The sequence below is a fragment of the Aulonocara stuartgranti genome (assembly GCF_965226115.1).
Source record: "Aulonocara stuartgranti genome assembly, chromosome: 2".
Lineage (NCBI taxonomy): Eukaryota > Metazoa > Chordata > Actinopteri > Cichliformes > Cichlidae > Aulonocara > Aulonocara stuartgranti.
In genome coordinates this window covers 14,973,475-14,994,610 of record NC_138940.1, presented here as the reverse complement: position 1 = coordinate 14,994,610, position 21,136 = coordinate 14,973,475, and the positions used below count along the sequence as shown (strand labels likewise).

The window sequence follows — 21,136 nt, the reverse complement described above, 5'->3', positions numbered from 1 at the left end:
AAGCTGGACCCTACAAACCACTGGGCTTCCGGCCTGTGGGCCGATGAGGGTACTCTTCCACAAGTTGACAGAAGAGCTTTTCCCTCACTAATATAGAGTTTGTTTTTGGAAGTCAACATGATTGTATATTTTTGTTGTATAATGTTCTTTTCTACAATGCTGTTTTTTCCTCTCTTTTTTTTTTCCTCCAGGGGTGTACTTTTTGATTTCCTATTATGTACAGAGCTTAAAATCATATAAGAGTCCCAACCGCCCCCAACATGTCCGGCTGGATAACCACTGCTCATCTACCATCACAATGAACACCGGTGTACCACAAGGCTGTGTGATGAGCCCTTTCCTCTACTCCCTCTTCACCCACGACTGCAGACCTGCTGATGGTTCCAACACCATCATTAAGTTTGCAGATGACACCACAGTGATTGGCCTTATCAGTGACAATGATGAGGCCGCCTACAGGGAGGAGGTGGATCGTCTGGCTGAGTGGTGCGACAGAAACAACCTGCTGCTTAACACCGAGAAGACCAAGGAGCTCATCGTGGACTACAGGAGGAATGCTGACCCACATCGACCCATCCACATTAAGGGGACGGCTGTGGAGCGTGTGAGCAGCTTCAAGTTCCTGGGAGTCCACATCTCCGAGGATCTCACCTGGACGACCAACTGCTCCAAGCTGGTCAAGAAGGCTCACCAGCGCCTCTTCTTCTTGAGGACTCTGAGGAAGAACCACCTGTCCTCAGACATCCTGGTGAACTTCTACCGCTGCACCATCGAGAGCATCCTGACCAACTGTATAACAGTCTGGTACGGGAACTGCTCTGCCTCGGACCGGAAGGCGTTGCAGAGGGTTGTGAAAACTGCCCAGCGCATCGCCGGAGCACTACTTCCTGCCATAAAAGACATCTACAGGAAGCGATGTCTGAAAAGGGCTGGAAAAATCATCAGAGACCCCAGTCACCCATCACATGGACTCTTCACCCTCCTGCACTCTGGGAGGCGCTACAGGAGCCTAAGACCACGAGGTACTGGAACAGCTTCTTCCCCACAGCTGTCAGACTCCTGAACTCTGCCTCCTGACATCTGGCCCACGTTAAAACATGGACTGAACATACACACACCCACAATGGACAACTGTACCCTCAAACACACAATAATAACATGGACTGAACCACCACTCACAACCACTAGCACTTTATATAGCCTCTGTAGAAATTATCCACGTATCTCACTTATCTTATCTTAACTGCACTACTGTATAGCTCTGTAATAATCATTCTGTACATACGATAATTTTTAACCCTACAACTGTTTACAACTTGCACAGTTCCCATTTCTGTATAGCTGTATATCTCAGATTCTGTAAAGTTATTTATTTCATATTCTGTATAGTTTTTCATATTTATATCCTGTTCATAGCCTGTACATAGCTTGTACTCACTACAGCCTGTACATACCTATAGTTATAGAATATTCACAACATACTTCATACCATGTACATTATAACATTCCATAATAGACCCATTTCTGTAATATATTTACGTATCTATATTTATTGTAATATATCTATATCACTAAAGCACTTCTGGATGGATGCAAACTGCATTTCGTTGCCCTGTACCTGTGCATGTGCAATGACAATAAAGTTGAATTCTATTCTATTCTATTCTATTCTATATAACCTAGTGGGAGTAACCCCCCACAGAGGGACAAAAGGACCCCCTGATGATCCTCTAATCGCCTGAGCCAAGGTGTGAAACTGGGTGTGGGTCCCAATCAGCCAGAGTTTCAGGTGTGTTCATTGTGAAACCTGGCCCCACCTTATCATGCGAATTCCTGAGGTCAGATGGCCCAGGATGTGAGTGGGCGTTAAGGCGTCTGGGAAGGGATCTCCCAGACGCCTTAACGCCCACTTTTGTCCCTCTGTGGGGGGTTACTCCCACTAGCTTTATATCTGGGACTCTCCACCATTTGACCTTAGAACTGAAGAAGCTTCTCGGATGAGAGGTGAAACGTCTTCAAGCAACTTAAAGAAGTCCAGACGCTTTTCTTTGCAAGCTCCTTTGACTCTTGTTTGGATATTTATACTCAGTAAATGTGGATAAAGTGGACAAGCTGTTATATGGCATTTTGAGTCTGGCTGCCCGAAAGACTATCACTAAGAAATGGCTAAGTGTACAAATTCCATCACCAAATGACTGGCACGAGACTGTCTATGGGTTGTATGTCATATTTTTGAACTGCTACATATATATATATATATATATATATATATATATATATATATATATATATATATATATATATATATATATATATATATATATATATATATATATATATATATGTGTGTGTGTGTGTGTGTGTGTGTGTGTGTGTGTGTGTGTGTGTGTGTGTTAACTAGAAGGTACACCCGTTTGTTTACTTTTGTTTACTTGTGTTCTTACAGGTTGTGTTTTATTTTATGTTCCTTATTAAAAGAATGTATATTTTTTTTAAAAAGACTCAGTATTACATTACATGATCAAAGGTGTAAAAAAAAACAGAATGGATCATCCCTACCAGAGGCTATTGCTTCATCATATAATGTAACCTGACACAAGATGTGAGTTGGGGTTGAGGTGCCTGAGAAGGGATCTCAAGACTGCACTGAAGATTCCTGACGGTGTTGTGAGCCACTCCCTCTGTTCAATCATGGTTGTTCACACACACTCACACAGATGGACACAAAGGATCCTCTAGGTGCACCTAAAGGATAAAAGGTCACTCTTTTGAGGATACCATGCTGTGCCATGCTGTCACATTTTGAACAGACAAGACAGATTTATTGAAAGAGGGTTAAAAGAGGACTGCAGGCAGGAAAGTGCAAGACCCAGACTCTTGGAAAACAAAGCCATGGTGTTGGAATAGATGAAATATACAGTTTAACCTTGTTTCGGCTGAAATATGCAAGACACAGTTGAAAGCAATCGACTTTTCTTGAAAAAGAAGTCGTCTTGATGTTAGCATACAGTGCTGGGATAAAGTATCATCACAGCCATATTCCGATTCTTTTTTTAAATATGTCACACAACTGGTTATGACACCCTTGGCAGGTAGAGCTTTAACAGAGTCTTTCACATAATTTTGGAAAAATGTTGGCACACTTTTCTTTGTAGCATATTTTTAATTCAGCTACAATGGAGGCCTTTCCAATGTGAATCACTCAAAAGAGGACTGGCTGGTGGAATCATCATCCCCTCAAAACCCAAGTGACATGAACATGAACTGGACATGAACCGGTGGCTGGACAGTCTCCTTTAGGGTTTTCTGGTAGAGCAGCAGAATTCCATCATCATTTAAGTTTTCCAGTTTTTTGTCTGAAGCAGCAAAGCAGCTCCAGACCATCACACTACTGCCACCATATTTACCTGTTGATACAATGTATATACTATGAAATTCTGGGTTCCAGAACGGGAATCAAACCTTACAAAGAGTTCAATTTTTGTTTCATAAGTTCAAAGGATAGTTTCCAAAAGACTTTTGGGGATCATGAAGATGTTCTTTGGTAAATTTACTGGTGGTGGTCAGAGGGCCCGGTGGCGCCAGTGTCCGGCAGCCCCGCCTCTGTCAGTGCGCCCCAGGGCAGCTGTGGCTACAATGTAGCTTGCCATTGCCAGTGTGTGAATGTGTGTGTGAATGGGTGAATGACTGAATGTAGTGTAAAGTGCTTTGGGGTCCTTAGGGACTGAGTAAAGCGCTATACAAATGCAGGCCATTTACCATTTACCATAAATGTGGGTTCTGATTGGTCAGCAGTATAATTGTCGCCGGAAGAACATATCCAACATAAGCATAACCTAATGGAACTTCTCATAGTTTTTCATCCAATTGAAGTGATGGACAGCTTTTATTATGCAGAACATGTGCACTAGTATAATTAACCCTTTAAGACCTACCATAGAACCAAGTCCGCCAGAGCTTATATTATATTTTTACATGTTGTAGTGCCATTTTTGGGAGCATTTCAAGTTGATATACATCAATACAACCATTATAGCCCAAATTTTAATAATATGTATGCATTAAGTGCATAGTAATTACATAAATTGCAAAAAAGTGCAATAAACTACAAAAAATTGAAAATCATTTTTGTTTTTTTAACATATATTTCTAGTTAGAGAAATTTAAGAGGCTTATCCCGCAAAACTGTAAATACAAAAAAGTTGCACAAACTAGTTTCCCACCACGGGAAATTTATTTTAAGTGTCTTCATAGTTTTATTTTTGAAATACACCAATTTTCATATACTGCAGGAAAAACGAAAATAAATATTATAATGCAAATTTGCAAAAAAAACAGCATATGCATCAAAATAAACTATTTCCAGCAGTGCAATATGAGTCCTAAGCATCCCAGAAATGACACAGAAAGTCATAAAATCAAACATAACTTTTAAAAAGACCAGTATAGGCTCATAAGGCCCCAATGGTAAAAAACTACATTTCCGCAAAATGGCGTCACGCCCGGTTTCAGGAAGGTCATGGCGGACATGCGATAGTTCACGCTGATGGACGTAGGAAGTGTTATGAACAGCTGATCGGATCGGCAAAGCGTGTTTCTGGAATATTGTGTTTTTGTTGCTGCAAGTGCTTTTTATGCAGTTTTTGCAAAGCTGTATGTGGAAGGAAACTGTGACCTAGGACAAGCTGATGGCATAAGCTGTAAGTACAACTCCTCCGGTTTCATATGTAAAAAAAAATTATTGCGCTAGCTTACGTGGTTGCAGTGCTACCGGGATTTAAAAATAGGCAAAATGGAGCGTGCCCGCTCCGACCAGCTTTAAAGGGTTAACTAAATCAGGCTTGATAAGCTCTGTTTTTCTGTCTACTGAAACAAATGAACACAAACGTTCTGACTGTGTGTACCAGCAGAGGACAAGAGTCTGATTATTCTCACTGCGCTGCATCACTGTAGCTTCTCTGGGAAATTAAAAAGTGTCCACTCAGCATGTACAGACTGAAGTAAAGACGCCTCCCTCCTTGGTTTTTCCACCCACTCCTTTTCATTGCTTGCACTTACAAGCCCCCTCTGCAAGCTCTTTATCCTCATCATCCTTCACATCTACTTATTGACCCCTTCATCGTCCCCTTTCTCTCCATCTAACAAGCTGCCCATCAAACAAGGTAACTTTCCCTCTTCCACCCCTTTTCTCTCTTTTCGTCAACAGCTGCACTAAAAGAGTCTCTCAGCTGTGCCTTTCCAGCCAAACTGAATAACTCATTACCTGGATTGTGGCATTCCCTTCACCCTCTCAGTCTCTCTCTTTCGCTGTCTTTCTCTCGTCTGCGTCTCTCTCCCTCCCTCTTCTGTCACAGTTCAGCAGCTGTAACTTGTCAGTGCCAACCCCGGCCATCACTCTTCAACGTCTCTCTACAGCAGGCCATCCCTCTGTCTGTCCTCACTCATTCTCCCAGCTTCATTTCACACATTCTCCTCTTCTATCTTTCTCCAATTGTTTCATTCCCGTCTTTCCCAGCTCTGTACTTTCTTTCTCTTTCTGTCTTACCATGGCAGCATTCAGCACTATCTCAGCACACAGAGACTAGTCTGTGGAGGAAACAAAAACAAAATATGGAACGAGGAAGGAAGGGAGAAAAGTGCGAATAGGAAATCAGCGAGGAAGACTTCTGTTGGCTTGATTTCAGCCCAGCTAATTGGTTTATGCAGCAGCCTTCCCAGCATTGCCTGGTTCACTCAGCATTCACTGAGTGTGTAGGCATGTGTGTGTCTGCGTGTGTGTGTGTTTAGGTGTGTGCAGTTAACTGTGAAAGAGGCCAGAGTGTCTGTGTGGTTGAGGTTCTGAACTAAATCTTCACAATTGCCATTGCGAAGAGCCGGTCTCTCTCTGTGTGTTTGAGAGCGAGAAAAAAAAAAAAAAAAAATATATATATATATATATATATATATATATATATATATATATATATATATATATATATATATATATATATATATATATATATATATATATATATATATAGAGAGAGAGAGAGAGAGAGAGAGAGAGAGTGTCTGTGTGTATGTTTGAGTGGGAATTTAGCCAAAAGAGTATAAGAAAGATCTGCAGAGACAAAGCTGAAGTGGGAGAAAAGGAAAAGCAGATGAAAAAAGAGAAGATAATCAGAATTGGAGTTAATTGAGGGAGAAGTAAAAGGCTGCAAGCAGCTTAATGCAATTTATAGGTTCAGACGAAGCGGATGCTCGAAAAAAAACATGTTTAGAGAGGCTGAAAATAGTAAGTTGTACACCCAAATGACCAGCAGAAAAAAAGGAAAAAGCTTTGATTCGAGCAGGAGCTGTCAGTGTCATGTGCTTCGCTTAACTACACCCCCTCCAGGCCACACAAGGACAATCTGAGCGTGTGTTGTTGGTCTACCACATTCGTGCAACATCTTCCCTTCTGTTTTAGTCTCTTGTAGCGGTCTTTGTGATTATATAATATGTAATAAAGCAGAAATATAAACTACAAATGATGTTTTTCCTTCTAAATAAAGACAGCTGGCCTGCACTTCAGGGTTGAAAGCCTTGGAACCTGACACTGCTCTTGATTTCAAATAGAATTTTGACTGTCAAATCGCAGATGTTTGCTCATTATCAATTCTGACTGCAACACCAAAGAAGCTTTGAGCGTTTCAGAAAGACAGCTTGTTAGGAAATGAGCTGGATTTTCTCTGGAAACAAATGGAATTTTAAATAATATGTGGTCTCTTTAATAGCCACAAAGACCTTCACTAGATTGCCTGGTAGATATGCTGCACTAGAGGAATCTATTCACTGCACATCTGGCTCCAAATATATGATTTCTGTCAGGACCACTTTAAACAAACTAGAACTGTCTGCAGAAATTTGTATTTAGTGGTGTGGCTCTGTTTGGGGACCTCCTCGCCAATCCAAGGCAGAGACACTGAATGACTAAGGTGAGGAGAGCAGCAACTAGACTGCAGCACAGAGCATATGGCAGATATGAGACTGATTAGGTCATTTACAGTATATAGTTGAAAAGGTCTGTGTCACGGCCCAGCGGCACGAGGGAACAGAGATGGACACAGGTGCAGAAACCAACCCGGAAGCGAGACGATAAGGGAACAAAGGATTTATTTCCGCCCACAGGCAAACACAAGCAAGAAAACAAAACGACGCCACCACACTAGTGGCACGTAGGATAATCTAAGATAATGGAAGGTGACCTAGACACCTCTAGGAGACGGCTGAACAGCAGAGGCAGCGGGGAGGTGGAAACAGGACTAGGTAGGGGCCAGGGCACTGGAATAAGAGGTGATCACGATCAGTGGGATCCAGCAGACAATCAACGATCCTCCACAGTTGAATGAGTTGCCTTACTTGGTTTCAGGTGGAGGTGACAGGTGGGGCGGAAGGCCACGTCGTATCAGCAGCAAGCGGCCCAGGTCCAGGAAGGCGGGAGTGAGGGAGACAAGACCTCCACTCCAGATGCTACCTCTGAGAACAAGAAGAACAAGTAAGTCATCACACGGATTCTGGACAGAGTTATGATGCTCCACTTGACTAACATGGGGATGGCAGATACTCAGGCGATGAATGGTTGAGAGCGCAGGTCTGATATACTGCCGGAATAATTGCTCACAGGTGGTCAGCCAGGGAGGAGCAACCGAACTCCGCCTAAAGGAGGAGGGGCCGCTGTTAGAGACCTGCAGGTACCCACCCAGACCATGACAGTCTGTTGCCAAACAGCTTGCAAAGGCAGCAGCAACTGTATACAGGCCAAAACAGTATGAATAGCATTTACCAATAGGACTCAAAGAACAATACCAGGTGGCTTTTCAGATGACACGGGCTGGTACTGAGATCAGTTGATCTGCCAGGACTGCTGCCTAAACGTTGTTCAATGGCCTGCCAGCATTAATTCTATGGCTTAGTTTGTACAATATGTGTCCAGTGTGATATTTTCTCTCTTCAACAACCCAAACCCCACAAATATGTGATGCTGCACTAAGAAACCCCTCGCTGTTGAAGGAAGCCAACCTGAAAGTGCTTTTTGTTAATTTCAGACCTTTTTTAGAAAATATTATTATTTGCACATTTATTTTCTACTAATTATAAAATTGACATGCATTTAATTTACAGTCTAAGCAACGGCATCCTTACTGCCAATAGGTATCAAAATGTCCTTTGACCCATTGTCAGACCCTACACTGGTGCAGTGGGTGCTGTGTTCCTCCTGGTGCAACTTGCACCTCAGACTTCATTGGGGCTCTGTAGATCTACTGGTCAAAGATATCACAGCTAAAAACTTGTTTTGTGAATCTTCATATAACATCAAGATTTTTACAACTGAATAATGATTTACATTTTCATACTAGGTGGGAGCGTCATGTGTAACTCATGGGAAAAATGATGTCAGGAACCTGAAGGTTAAACAGGAGACACTGCTCATCAAAGTCTAGCTCTTCAAATCTGAGTAGGAAAGAACTTGCAATACCAACACCTACTCTAAATGTGCCTTTGTGCAGGCTTCTCAGCTCATTATTCCAGTTATTCCAGCAGAGCAACGGGGAGCTGCTGGATAGCTCCCAGTAGGATCAAAAGGCTTTTAAAGGAAAGCGACAAACACTAACAATGGCCGTTTCCATGGATAAATAAAGGCAGATGATGTTTAAGAGTAGACTTTATGTTACAAGTCTCATGAAAAACTGAGAAACAAAAATCAATTCCAAAGAAAATGAAAGAGCGACTGTGTGATGCAAATCATGGTAATTAAGTTGTGGAAAAGCTGCTTTAAATGAAGCTGAAAAGCTCCACTTGCACAAAATTAAGGCAAGAGAACGTCACTCAATGTTCATCTAAAATGTAGCGAGGGATTTCCCATGTAGCTGATAAGCTGTCTTCCATAAAACAGCTTTCCAGAGAATGACTGAAATTTAAATCTGTTTTCTCAAGAAAGACAAGATTTATGCAGCGTGTGCATGGGCACACTTTTTTGCCACTACATTCACATAACTGACAGTATCATAATTCACACCTGCATCACACAACTCAATTCTGTTGTGTTAGTACCAGGGGATTCATGCCCATTAAAGTGTGTTTGTGTGAGTGTGTGTCTTTGTGGATGTTTGAAAATGAAAAATGGAGTGTGAAAGAAACAGAGAGAGATTAAGATGACAAATTCCACGGTAGAAAAAAGGATTTGATTGCATGTGAGCCGAGTGCCAAGCTGTGAATTAGCCACTGAGGAAGTGACGCAGGTATTTGTGTCAAGTAGAATTACACACATTCACAAAGGTGAATTTCAGGGAAATGTTTAGCACATACACACACGATATTACTCACATGAACAGATATGGATCAGATATCATACAAAAAGAAGAGGAGAGAAGCTGTGAGGTGAATGTTAAAGTAACAAATTACTGATAGGACAGACAGCGTGCTTCTATGCCTTCTATGAAGTATTACTATAATACCCACATAGCAAAATTGGTATGGATCGGATCTGGCCCACACAATGTGCTTACACATGGCCCACATACCGCAGAGAATGATGGCCCTTTGGTGGCCCAGATCTGGTTTGCCAGAGGTGGCCCACACATGGGCCAGCACAAGACCAGTTGCAGACACATTGCTGGCCCTCTGCTGGCCCAGAACACATTCAGCTCTGGACCCAGATGTCAGCCTAATCCATACCTTAATCAAGCCATGTAATAACAACATGTGCATTATCTGGGCCAGACCTGCTTGCTATGTGGGTATATGCACTTATGATCTGTAACTTTCCCCATACATCAGGCTGGGTGATAAATAAACAGAGGCCAGGACAGACAATAGAGTGAATACTTAACACAATGAACACAGAACTGTATTGTCAGATTCACCGTGGAATAACATCTGGGTTTGGAAACAGCTTCATTTTTTAGCGATGATTCCACACATGCTCCTAATACAGTGTAAGGAAGGATGGGAATCACACCTTTTCAGAGACAATCACTGATTGTGGTTTGCATACTGTGTTTTTGCATGTTTCATGAAATCATTGCATCCCTTTCTATTTTCCCAGCAAAAATAAAACAAATAGCTCCAGTAGTGTACCATGATGTTGTTGATGGTTAAATTCAATATATTCAAATGTGTCAAAAAGGGGCATAAAACATGTATTTATGTTCACTGAGCTTTGATTGACAATGACTTTGACTGTTACTCACACTCGGTTAGACCCAGCCCTCAGGGCTTAGCGGTAGGGATAACCTAGACCTCAGAGGGTTGTGGAAAGACGGACTCCAAGAACTTACTGAGCTCTAACAGACAAGAGCTCGGTATTTCAGATGTGCAGTTCCAAGCTAAACAGATGTCATAAGACATCCAGCAACTGAAGACTGCACACTTTTGTGCATTTTGACAGATTTCAAGTAGGAGATAAAGTAGTAACACAATAGTGAAATGAATCAGAGACTATTCCAAAAACAAACAATTCCATCTCTGCGTATTGGACACACGATCATCACTGCATTAAGAAAAATGGCTTGGACCTTTAACTAAACATTGGCCTGCATCTCGTTGTGCACGCATTCTCAATATAATACATGCAGTGACAGCTTTACATAAATCTTCAGTTAGGGATAAATAAAAGACGCATAATAACTTGTCAGGATGGAGGTATCCTGCAGGAAGCCATCTTAATGCTTTACGCCTTAGGCTGTGTTTTAAAGCTTTTACCTGAGAAAGCGTCTTCAAAGCAGTGACTCCTTCAGAACAGTAAAAACAAACAACTCCTTTTATAAAAACGTCTCTGTCATTTTTTGTGGAGTTTTTCTATTCCAACTCTGCCTAATTTTAAATAAAGCTTACTGATGCTACAATACATCCTTTTTCAACATACTGGTACTAGCCTGCTTCCTTACTGCATGTGTTATGCCTGGAAACGTCCTAAATTGGTGGTAGCCTATGTTTTATCTTTGACAGCTAAAATCTGGTTTTGGGTCAGAAACCTATGCACAGGGAAGGGTTTAAGTTGTAACCCAGAGCTACCAGGTTATAGCAACAGCACAAACCAACCTGATTAGGTGAGAAATATGGCCACTGTTAAATGAAAGAAGTGGCATGTTTTAATTGCTTTTCTTGACTTTAACTGTTGGTCATGGACATCTTTATGAGCTCTTTGCAAAGAGTTGAAGACAACTGGAAGGTTTCTTCAGTAATGAAAAGTTCTATTAGTTTGTTAAACAAAAACAAAAAAACAAAAAAACTGTTTAATAATCAATGTGCCATTAACACACATGTATGCAGCCCTGCACAGCACAGTGGGGCTAATTACTGCCTAATGTTTCCATGCAACAAACAAGGAGGTGCACTCATTTGAAAGATGAGAGGAAGGTGGATGTTTATTTTAACAAGTGCGAACACACATGCTGTTATTCAAATTATTACTAGCCCACAAACACACGCCACCACCATGTTCATTATTCAGTTATTCAAACACACACACACGGAGAAATGTCTGAAAGGTGCCGAATACATTGTTTTAAAAGTTGAGATTACACACAGACTCAAACACACTGTAGCTTCAGGCATATGTAGGAGTTATTACTTTGCTGAAAAGCAAATATCCCCCGAATTACCTGATTCTGTAGCACTAAGTGCTATGTTATGTTATATGTAAGTGTGAGGCCTCACTAGCGGTCTCTGTACTGAGCTACTGATGTAATATTTATTTTTTAAAAACTGCAACAGAAAAAGAACTGTGTTTTAAATGTTAACCTAAATAATAACATTAAGAGGGAAACACAGGAAAGCTACATGATTATCTATCACTGCAAAAAAAATTCAGAATTTTGATAATCTCACAAGATCTACAAAATTAACAGTTTCACTAAATATTTTCTTTTAAAACTTTACTGATTCACTGTTACATCCTGGGAGGCTGTGGGAGTGTGTGGGCGTGGTGTTGTCTTCTCCCTCTCCTCCTCCTTCGTTCTGGCCCCTCCCCTTGTCTCTCTCTGCTCCTGCCTTCTCCTTTAGGTCACACCTGCTGCTCATCTGCTCTCATTACAACCAATTACCCTCAGGGGTGATATAAGCTGGAGAAGAGCAGTGTGGAGGAGGAGGGAGAGGTTTCTGGTGGTTTTCCTCTGTGCTGGTCAGAGTGTGCTACTGACTTAGGTGTGGAACAGCCTGCTGCGTGTGACCAGCCTTCTGGTGTGTGGCTCTGGTGTGTGAGTAGTGCTTAACTGAGCAGTGATTGCCCATGAGTGACGGCGGCCTTCATTAGTTTGTGTGGCCTGCCTGGATATTGTTTGTTAGCAGCGTTGCTGTCTCTTTCTGTTGAAGCCTTATTGTTGCTTTCTTTGTTGAGTGGTCATTACCACTTTGGGTTGACCTCCCTGATTTCTTATTAAAGCAGCGGTGCTGTCTCCTTTTGTTGTTGCCATTACATGATTATTGAGGTGTTTGCCTACAATAAAGATCTATTTTATGTTAAATACCTCTGCCTGGCGTTCTTTTCATTCCACCTGGATCTAACTGTTACTGTCCCCCACCCTCATCGCCTAGACTTTTAAGTGGGGACGTAACAAAGTGGGGGCTCGTCCGGGATCGGAATGAAAGGAATTGGGTTGATTACAAGTGTGAACAGGTGTTTGTGTGTTGTGTGAAGGTCATTTGGCTAGCTGCTGCTCTCCCCGGCTAGCACAGGGGAGTGTCTAGCTGAGCATTTGCTCTTCCTTCGGACACTCGTTTTTTGTTTTGCCTTTTTTATTTTCGGAGCAAACCCGGGTGGGGATTAATTCTCTGTTGGGGGTAGGCTTGTCGGTGCCTGTGGCGCTTGATGATTTGCCTTTAAAGTGGCCTCGAGCCTGGTACGCTCCAGAAGCTAGGACAGGCTAGAGTCTGAGTAGGCAGGACTGGGGGGAGTGTGGGTAGAATTTTTTAATTAATGGTTGACTTGACACAACACATTTTTATTTCGCCTGTTTTTTGGTTCTGTAGTGAAGGCGTTGTGTGTGTGTGGCCCTTTAGTGATTTGCTTGTGTTTTGCAGGCCGTTTTGAGTTTTCATGGCCACTTTTGATATTGCTGGGTTTACGGCAGAGCCGTCGCTTGCCCTGCTGGATGTTTGTAGGAAGAGGGATCTGCATGAGCTGGCTACATATTACGGGATCAGTGTCTCCACTGGTCTACGCAAAGCCAAGCTGAAAGCCGCTCTGGTGTCCGGGTTGTTGGAGGAGAGGGTGGTTGTACTGCAGGAGCCCCCGAGCACACCCGGTCCGGCTGGACCAAGTGCGGCGCCTCACGTTCCAGGCCAGGTTGTAGAACCATCAGTGTCTACACCTATGGACCAGGGGTTGCCCGAGGGGGGGCTAGTGACGCTGCCCCGTTTTGATCCACTCTCCATCCAGTCATCAGAGGGTTCTAAGCAGGATGCTAGGCTCAAAATCCGTCTGGCTCGTCTCCAGCTGGAGAAGGAGCAGCGTGAGAGAGAGTTCCAGCTGAAAAGGGAGATAGAGCTTAGGCGTTTGGACGCGGAACTTGCTAGGGCTAGGGAGGTTGAGCTGATGAAGGTGGAGGCAGAGACGAAGGTCAAGCTGCGACAGCTAGAACTCCAGCAGGCCTCCTCCCCTCCTGTGGTGGCTTCGCTGTCACAGACAGACGTACAGTTTGATGTAGGACGGAATAGTCGTCTGGTCCCGGCATTTCGTGACACTGAGGTGGAGATTTATTTTGAATCGTTTGAGCGGATAGCGACAGCCTTGCGTTGGCGCGGGATGCGTGGGCCATCCTGCTACAGTGCAAGCTGGTGGGCAAGGCACAGGAAGTTTGTTCCTCGTTGTCCGCTGAATGCAGCTTGGACTACGACAAACTGAAAAGTGCAATCCTGTTAGCCTATGAGCTAGTCCCCAAGGCTTACAGGCAGCGATTTCGGGGGCTGAAAAAGGTGCAGGGTCAATCCTTCCTGGATTTCGCAAGAGAAAAGAGTGTCCTCTTTGATCGGTGGTGCATGGCCTGTAAAGCTGCAGACCTAGCTTCGGTACGGGAATTAATTCTCATTGAGGAATTCAAAAACTGCGTCACCGAGCGGATGGCGGTATATCTGAACGAGCAGAAGGTCTCTACGTTTGCACTCGTCCATAAAACCAGTGTTGTTAAGCATGAGCGACGCGACATACTAGCAAAGGCTAGCGGTGCTAGTGGTGAGCAAGACACAAGGAGAGAGGTGCCTGTGCCTCGTCCCAGGTCAGACCGGAAATGTTTCTACTGTTTTAAATCCGGCCATTTAATAGCAGACTGCGAGGCCTACAGGCGGAGACAGCCAGTTTCAACACCATGTAAACCAAAAGGGATAGGGCTGATTAAAAACGCTTCTCCTGGTAGCAGACCACTTAGCACTGAAACGCCTGATGAATGTTTTAAACCTTTCATTTTCAAAGGAGCGGTGTCACTCTCTGGTAAGCCTGGAGATGGGCGTACTGTGACCATTCTACGCGACACAGGTGGTTCACAGTCCCTCATACTGGCTAGTGCACTTGCCTTTGATGAAAAGACCGCCAGCGGCACTGATGTTATTGTTAGGGGCATTGGAATGACTTATGTGCCAGCCCCCCTCCATCAAATTTGGGTGCAGAGTGACCTAGTAAGTGGCATTTTTCCTGTAGCTGTGTGTCCTTGTTTCCCGATTGATGGTGTGGACTTCATAATGGGCAATGACATTGCAGGTGGGAAGGTTTATCCTGCCCCAGAGGTCACAAAGACCCCTGACCCAAGCCCCTTGCCAGATGTTTTAAACCGGCAGCACCCGGATGTATTTCCCGTAGGTGTTCTTACCCGGTCACAGGCCCATCGGCAGGGAGAAGTGGTTGACTTGTCAGGGTCAGTGGTCGGCTCTATGCTGGGGATGGATGTGATGCCCTCGGAGGGGGAGGTGGGTCCTGATGCCAAGGAACTGGCTCAAGAAGTGGCTGAGCCTGCTCCTGAACCCGCAGCCCCCCCTCTCCTCACACGGGATGCCCTTATTATCACTCATAAAGCAGACCCATCGTTAACCAAATGTTTTGCTGCCGTAGATGAGAGTGATCATCTGACAGGAGACAGGAAGCAGACATTTGTTGTATGTGATGGATTGCTAATGCGCAGGTGGACTTCAAAGCCAGGGGAGGACTGGAGTGTAGTCCAACAGATAGTGGTCCCGGCTAGTTTGCGTCAGCACGTGCTACAATTAGCCCATGACCATTCATGGTCAGGACATTTGGGGATAACTAAAACATATGACCGTATTCTGCAGCACTTCTTCTGGCCGGCGATGAAGGCAGATGTTGCGAAGTATTGTAATACTTGTCATACGTGTCAACTGGTGGGCAAACCAAACCAAACTGTGCCCCCCGCCCCACTATGTCCAATACCTGCTGTTGGTGAGCCGTCCGAGCATGTTTTGGTCGATTGTGTTGGTCCGTTGCCAAGAACACGAGCAGGCAATCAGTTTTTGTTGACCATAATGTGTTTGTCCACGCGGTTCCCTGAAGCAATTCCTCTGCGGAGGGTCACCACTGCAAACATTACTAAGGCGCTAATCAAGTTTTTCACCACCTTTGGTCTTCCAAAAACAGTGCAAACAGACCAGGGAACTAATTTCTTATCTCGAGCATTTAAACAGACTTTAGCTTCCCTGGGCGTCTCTCATTCTGTGTCTAGTGCTTATCACCCAGAGTCGCAGGGTGCACTTGAGCGTTGGCACCAAACACTTAAGGCCATGCTAAAAAAGTACTGCCATGACACGGGCAGAAGCTGGGATGAGGGTGTCCCCTTTGTACTGTTTGCAATACGCAATGTTAAGCAAGAGTCCTTAGGATTCAGCCCAGCTACACTTGTGTTTGGCCGCGAGGTGCGGGGCCCGCTAAAGATGTTGAAAGAGAGGTTCCTTAGTGGGGGTGTTCCAAAAACTAACGTGGCAGATTTTGTGAAGACATGTAAGGATCGTTGGCAACGTGCTACCTCATTAGCGAAAGAGGCCCTGTGTACTGCCCAGGCGTGCATGAAGACGTGGCATGACAGAAAGACTGTGAAAAGGCATTTTCAGGCTGGGGACAAGGTTTTAGTGTTGCTACCGGTGCCTGGTTCTGCTCTTACGGCCCGTTTTGCGGGACCGTACATCATAGTGAGGAAAGTGTCTGAGACGGATTATGTTCTCAGTACCCCAGAGCGCAGGAGGAAAACACACCTGTGCCACATCAACATGTTAAAACCCTACCATGATAGGGAAACCCATGAGACTGTTGCCAGTGCGGCAACCTCCAGCTCTGTCTCTGCCACCGTGCTGAGTGTAGAGGCCAGTGCTGACGACGATCTGCATATACTTTCTGAGGGACAACAGTGTGGACGGTTGGCGAATTCAGCTTACTTAGCCGAAGTAACAGCCCACTTGTCTCATCTGTCCCCTTCACAATGCGAAGACGTGCTTAATCTACTGCACTCCTACCCCTCTCTCTTTGGTGATGTGCCCTCGCGTACTAATGTTTGTGAACATGATATCGATGTTGGTGACGCAACCCCAATCAAACAGCACGCGTACCGCTGCCCTATGGGAAAGCGCGAGGTGATGAGGAAGGAGGTCAGTTATCTAGTGGAGAATGGTTTGGCGAAACAGAGTCACAGCCCTTGGAGCTCTCCATGTTTACTTACGCCCAAGTCTGATGGCACCCCACGTTTCTGCACCGATTACCGTAGGGTAAATGCAGTGACTGTCGCCGATTCTTTTCCACTTCCTCGTATGGAGGACTGCATTGACAACATAGGTCCTGCCACATTTATTTCCAAACTGGACCTTCTTAAAGGATATTGGCAGGTGCCTCTGACATTTCTGCATTTGTCACACCCGACCATTTCATGCAGTACACTGTGATGGCATTTGGCATGAAAAACGCTCCGGCCACATTTCAGCGTTTGATGCAGCTGGTTTTAGGAGACGTGCCTCAATGTAATGTGTACTTGGATGATGTAGTGATATACACAGCCACGTGGAAAGAGCATGTGGCCATCCTACAATCGGTATTTCAGCGACTGGCTGACGCCTCGTTGACCCTAAATCTCGCTAAGTGCGAGTTCGCCAAAGCGACAGTCATGTACTTGGGGAAACAAGTGGGTTTCGGGCGGGTACGCCCAGTGGAGAAAAAAGTCGAGGCTATCCTCAGCTACCCGGCCCCAGCCACTAGGCGGGAGTTAAAACGGTTCCTGGGAATGACTGGATACTACCGCTGTTTTTGCAAGAACTTTGCGGTAGTTGTGGCCCCTTTGACAAGGCTATGTAGCCCCAACGTCCCTTTTGAGTGGTCAGGGGAATGCCAGCACGCCTTCGAGTCTGCAAAATCCCTCCTTTGCAGCGCCCCAGTTCTGGCTGCCCCTAACTTCTCTCAGCCTTTCAAGCTGGAAGTCGACGCCAGTGCCACCGGAGCTGGTGCGGTGCTGTTACAAGACCACGCAGAGGGTGTGTGTCACCCAGTCTGCTACTACTCTGTAAAGTTCAAGCGCCATCAGCTAAACTATTCCACCATAGAGAAAGAAGCTCTAGCGATGCTGATGGCCTTGCAGCACTTCACTGTGTATGTGGGCTCTAGCTCTTTTCCGGTAACGGTGTATACAGATCACAACCCCCTCACTTTCCTCCAGCGCATGTACAACCACAACCAGCGACTAATGCGCTGGGCATTGCTGGTGCAGGATTATGATCTGGTTATCCAGCACAAGAAAGGGACTGAAAATCTGGTGGCTGATGCACTCTCACGCAGTGCATAGTGATGGGTCTATTCTGTGTTTTGTATAGTGTGGATATAGGGTGGGGGGAATGTTACATCCTGGGAGGCTGTGGGAGTGTGTGGGCGTGGTGTTGTCTTCTCCCTCTCCTCCTCCTTCGTTCTGGCCCCTCCCCTTGTCTCTCTCTGCTCCTGCCTTCTCCTTTAGGTCACACCTGCTGCTCATCTGCTCTCATTACAACCAATTACCCTCAGGGGTGATATAAGCTGGAGAAGAGCAGTGTGGAGGAGGAGGGAGAGGTTTCTGGTGGTTTTCCTCTGTGCTGGTCAGAGTGTGCTACTGACTTAGGTGTGGAACAGCCTGCTGCGTGTGACCAGCCTTCTGGTGTGTGGCTCTGGTGTGTGAGTAGTGCTTAACTGAGCAGTGATTGCCCATGAGTGACGGCGGCCTTCATTAGTTTGTGTGGCCTGCCTGGATATTGTTTGTTAGCAGCGTTGCTGTCTCTTTCTGTTGAAGCCTTATTGTTGCTTTCTTTGTTGAGTGGTCATTACCACTTTGGGTTGACCTCCCTGATTTCTTATTAAAGCAGCGGTGCTGTCTCCTTTTGTTGTTGCCATTACATGATTATTGAGGTGTTTGCCTACAATAAAGATCTATTTTATGTTAAATACCTCTGCCTGGCGTTCTTTTCATTCCACCTGGATCTAACTGTTACTGTCCCCCACCCTCATCGCCTAGACTTTTAAGTGGGGACGTAACATTCACTTTTGCCCATGGTTAAACTTACCTACCTTTTGGCCCTCTTGCAGTTCTAAATGGTATTAAAACAGGCACTGTTGCAAATACACGTTTTCCTAGAGCAGCGTCACTTTCCAGATTTCCTCACAACCTAACATCATTATAAAGGTTATCTCCCCATCCTCACTATTCTTCTTCTGCTTTCACTGATGGTAGAAAAGGGGATCCATGAATGTGTTATTTGTATATATTAGCATTCCTTCAGTGGATCCTACTTGTTATGCATGCTAACGTTAGTTAGTATGAATATATCTGTGATTCATAGCAATGTGGCATCCAGAGATCCCAAGATAAACGTGCAAGCTTAAAAGTGAGCAATTCAAGTGACTACCAGTGACAGCACAGGATAATTTGACTGACATACAGCAGTTAGCTGCTTCCCGGTTTGTTTGTGTAATTACTGACATACGTACTTCTTTGTAGCATGGTTATTAAAAACAATTTAAAAAAGCAAAAGTGTTATCTAATGCCTAAGGACATATTTTAAAAAGAACTTGCTTAACCAGTATAAAAAATCTCTGAAAGTTTGCATAAAAAGTATAATAAAATAAACCTTTATTAGTCCCTTTAATAAAACTAACCTGAGCACCAAACTACAGTGACTCAATCATATCAGCCACAAATCTGGAGAAACCTTCAAGTCAAAGCACAGTGCAGTATGCCAGGTTCATGGAGGGCTCTGAGCTATGGCAAAAGACAACAAAACAGAAATTAATGTAAAAAATCAAACAATAACAAAACAACAGCTTAATTGCACCAGCGTGTAAGTTACTAAGTCTAAATTAAATTAATTACTTTGCTGAGTGAAATGAAGCTTTCCTGGTGTGTGAGAGAAGTTACCACAGTGACAAAAAAGTACTGTCAGAATACAGTGTGTGGATGAGCTATGGCTGCAAACCTGTTAGTTTGTAGGTGAGTAAGTGCTGGTGTTTGATGTTTTTTATAGTCTTGACATGCCCGTCCAATATTAACTAATAAATAAATATATATAAATATATTAGCTATGAACAGTACCGGTCTATCATGTTATACATACCCTTTTAGGTATATATAACATGACAACCCCCCACCCCCAAAAAAACAAAAACAAAAACAAAACAACCCCCCACCCATCAGCATTAAAATCGCCATTCCTGGCTCATAATGTAGCATAGTAGTCTGCTTATCAAAATGTGTGTACAGCAAACAGCATTGCCACAGTTGCTGAGAGCAAAGAATTTTACATTTGTTCCTATGGAGGCTGAAAATAACACAAACAGCACAGAGGACATAGAACACAAGCCATATGTAACACGTTACATGTAGCAAAAGCAACAAACACATTGTAAAGCTTAATGGCATTTTCTGCTGCTACTGCTCACAGATGTGGGCATGTAGACGACCATGGGCACCAACAAAAATACTATTTTATGAAATACATTTTATGTTTTTGCAACAGACTTCTAGTAATAATAACCTTTATTTTTTAAAATACCTTTCTAAACCAAAGGTAAAAAGCAGGATAAATACGGCACTTGTAACAAAGTACCAATAGATCAAATTTAAAATTGGCTCCTTCCTACATTATCAATTATGTGTTGACACAACACTGGTCCGTCTATTCAGTTATTTGCCTTGTTTAATGCTTAATAATTAATAATTCATAGGTCAGTGTTAAGTGGGTGACCAAACAAACACAGTATGGAGGCAGCCCCTGTAAGAGTTATGAATGATGTTCTGGTAGCTACTGATTGTGGTAAATATGTAGTGCTGGTCTCAATGGACATGACTGCTGCCTTCGACACAGTGCATCACAATCTATTGATCTCTCGCCTTCACGATTGTGTGGGAATTTCTGACTTGGCACTGTTGTAGTTTGAATCATATCTGTCTAACAGGAGCTTTCGTGTTATGTTGCAACCCGTTCTCACTCCCGACGCGTAAAATAATGACGATTTGTCACGTCCCTTAACTTCTCATGCTGACGCCTAAGGTACCCTTCCACGTTTTTATGTTACGCTGTGGGTTGTCAATTCATTCCAATATGAACCCGCTCGCGGCGATCAGAGACGCTTCGAGCAGAGGCTCCAGCCATCCATTTACTCCAATAATAACCCCGTCACGGCGAAACATGATGCCGTGAAGCACAATCTAACTGGAGAACCGGGGACCCTCTCCGCGAACGGGTTTTTCTCCCTAATTTAATGCTTTCTTTTAATGACATCGTTAACATTTCTCAACAAAAACACGTGAAAGTATCACTGATAATTCAACAATAAAATCGCTTCATGTTGTGGCCATCACACAGTGTTTTCCAAACTGATTCACGATCTGAAAGTGCGCAGATTTAACGTACATAATCCTTTGTTAGGTTTATTATTTTCATTTCACACGTAAAACACATTTATAGATTCATTCACCACTCCTGTTAGTTTTGGATGCGCTCGGCTCCAGCCAATCAGACGCAACCTGTGTAAGCAAAGGCTGATGGGAGAACGGAGAGACCCATTTATAAGAATAAGAAAATGAGGCGGAACTGATTGATTCTAATGCAGGTATGTAAAAAATACATATATTTAAAGTAATACCTTGATGTGTGTTTCAAAGTTTGTTTTTTC

At 43.9% G+C, this 21,136-nt stretch overlaps 1 protein-coding gene across 1 annotated transcript in view; it reads left to right on the top strand.

Moving 5' to 3' along the window:
- The window catches only part of LOC309689131 (uncharacterized protein), a gene marked incomplete at its 3' end in the record, with an annotated part of 88,117 nt that overhangs the window by 61,866 nt on the left and 5,115 nt on the right, over positions 1-21,136 (top strand). The gene's annotated exons all lie outside the window — the stretch shown is intronic.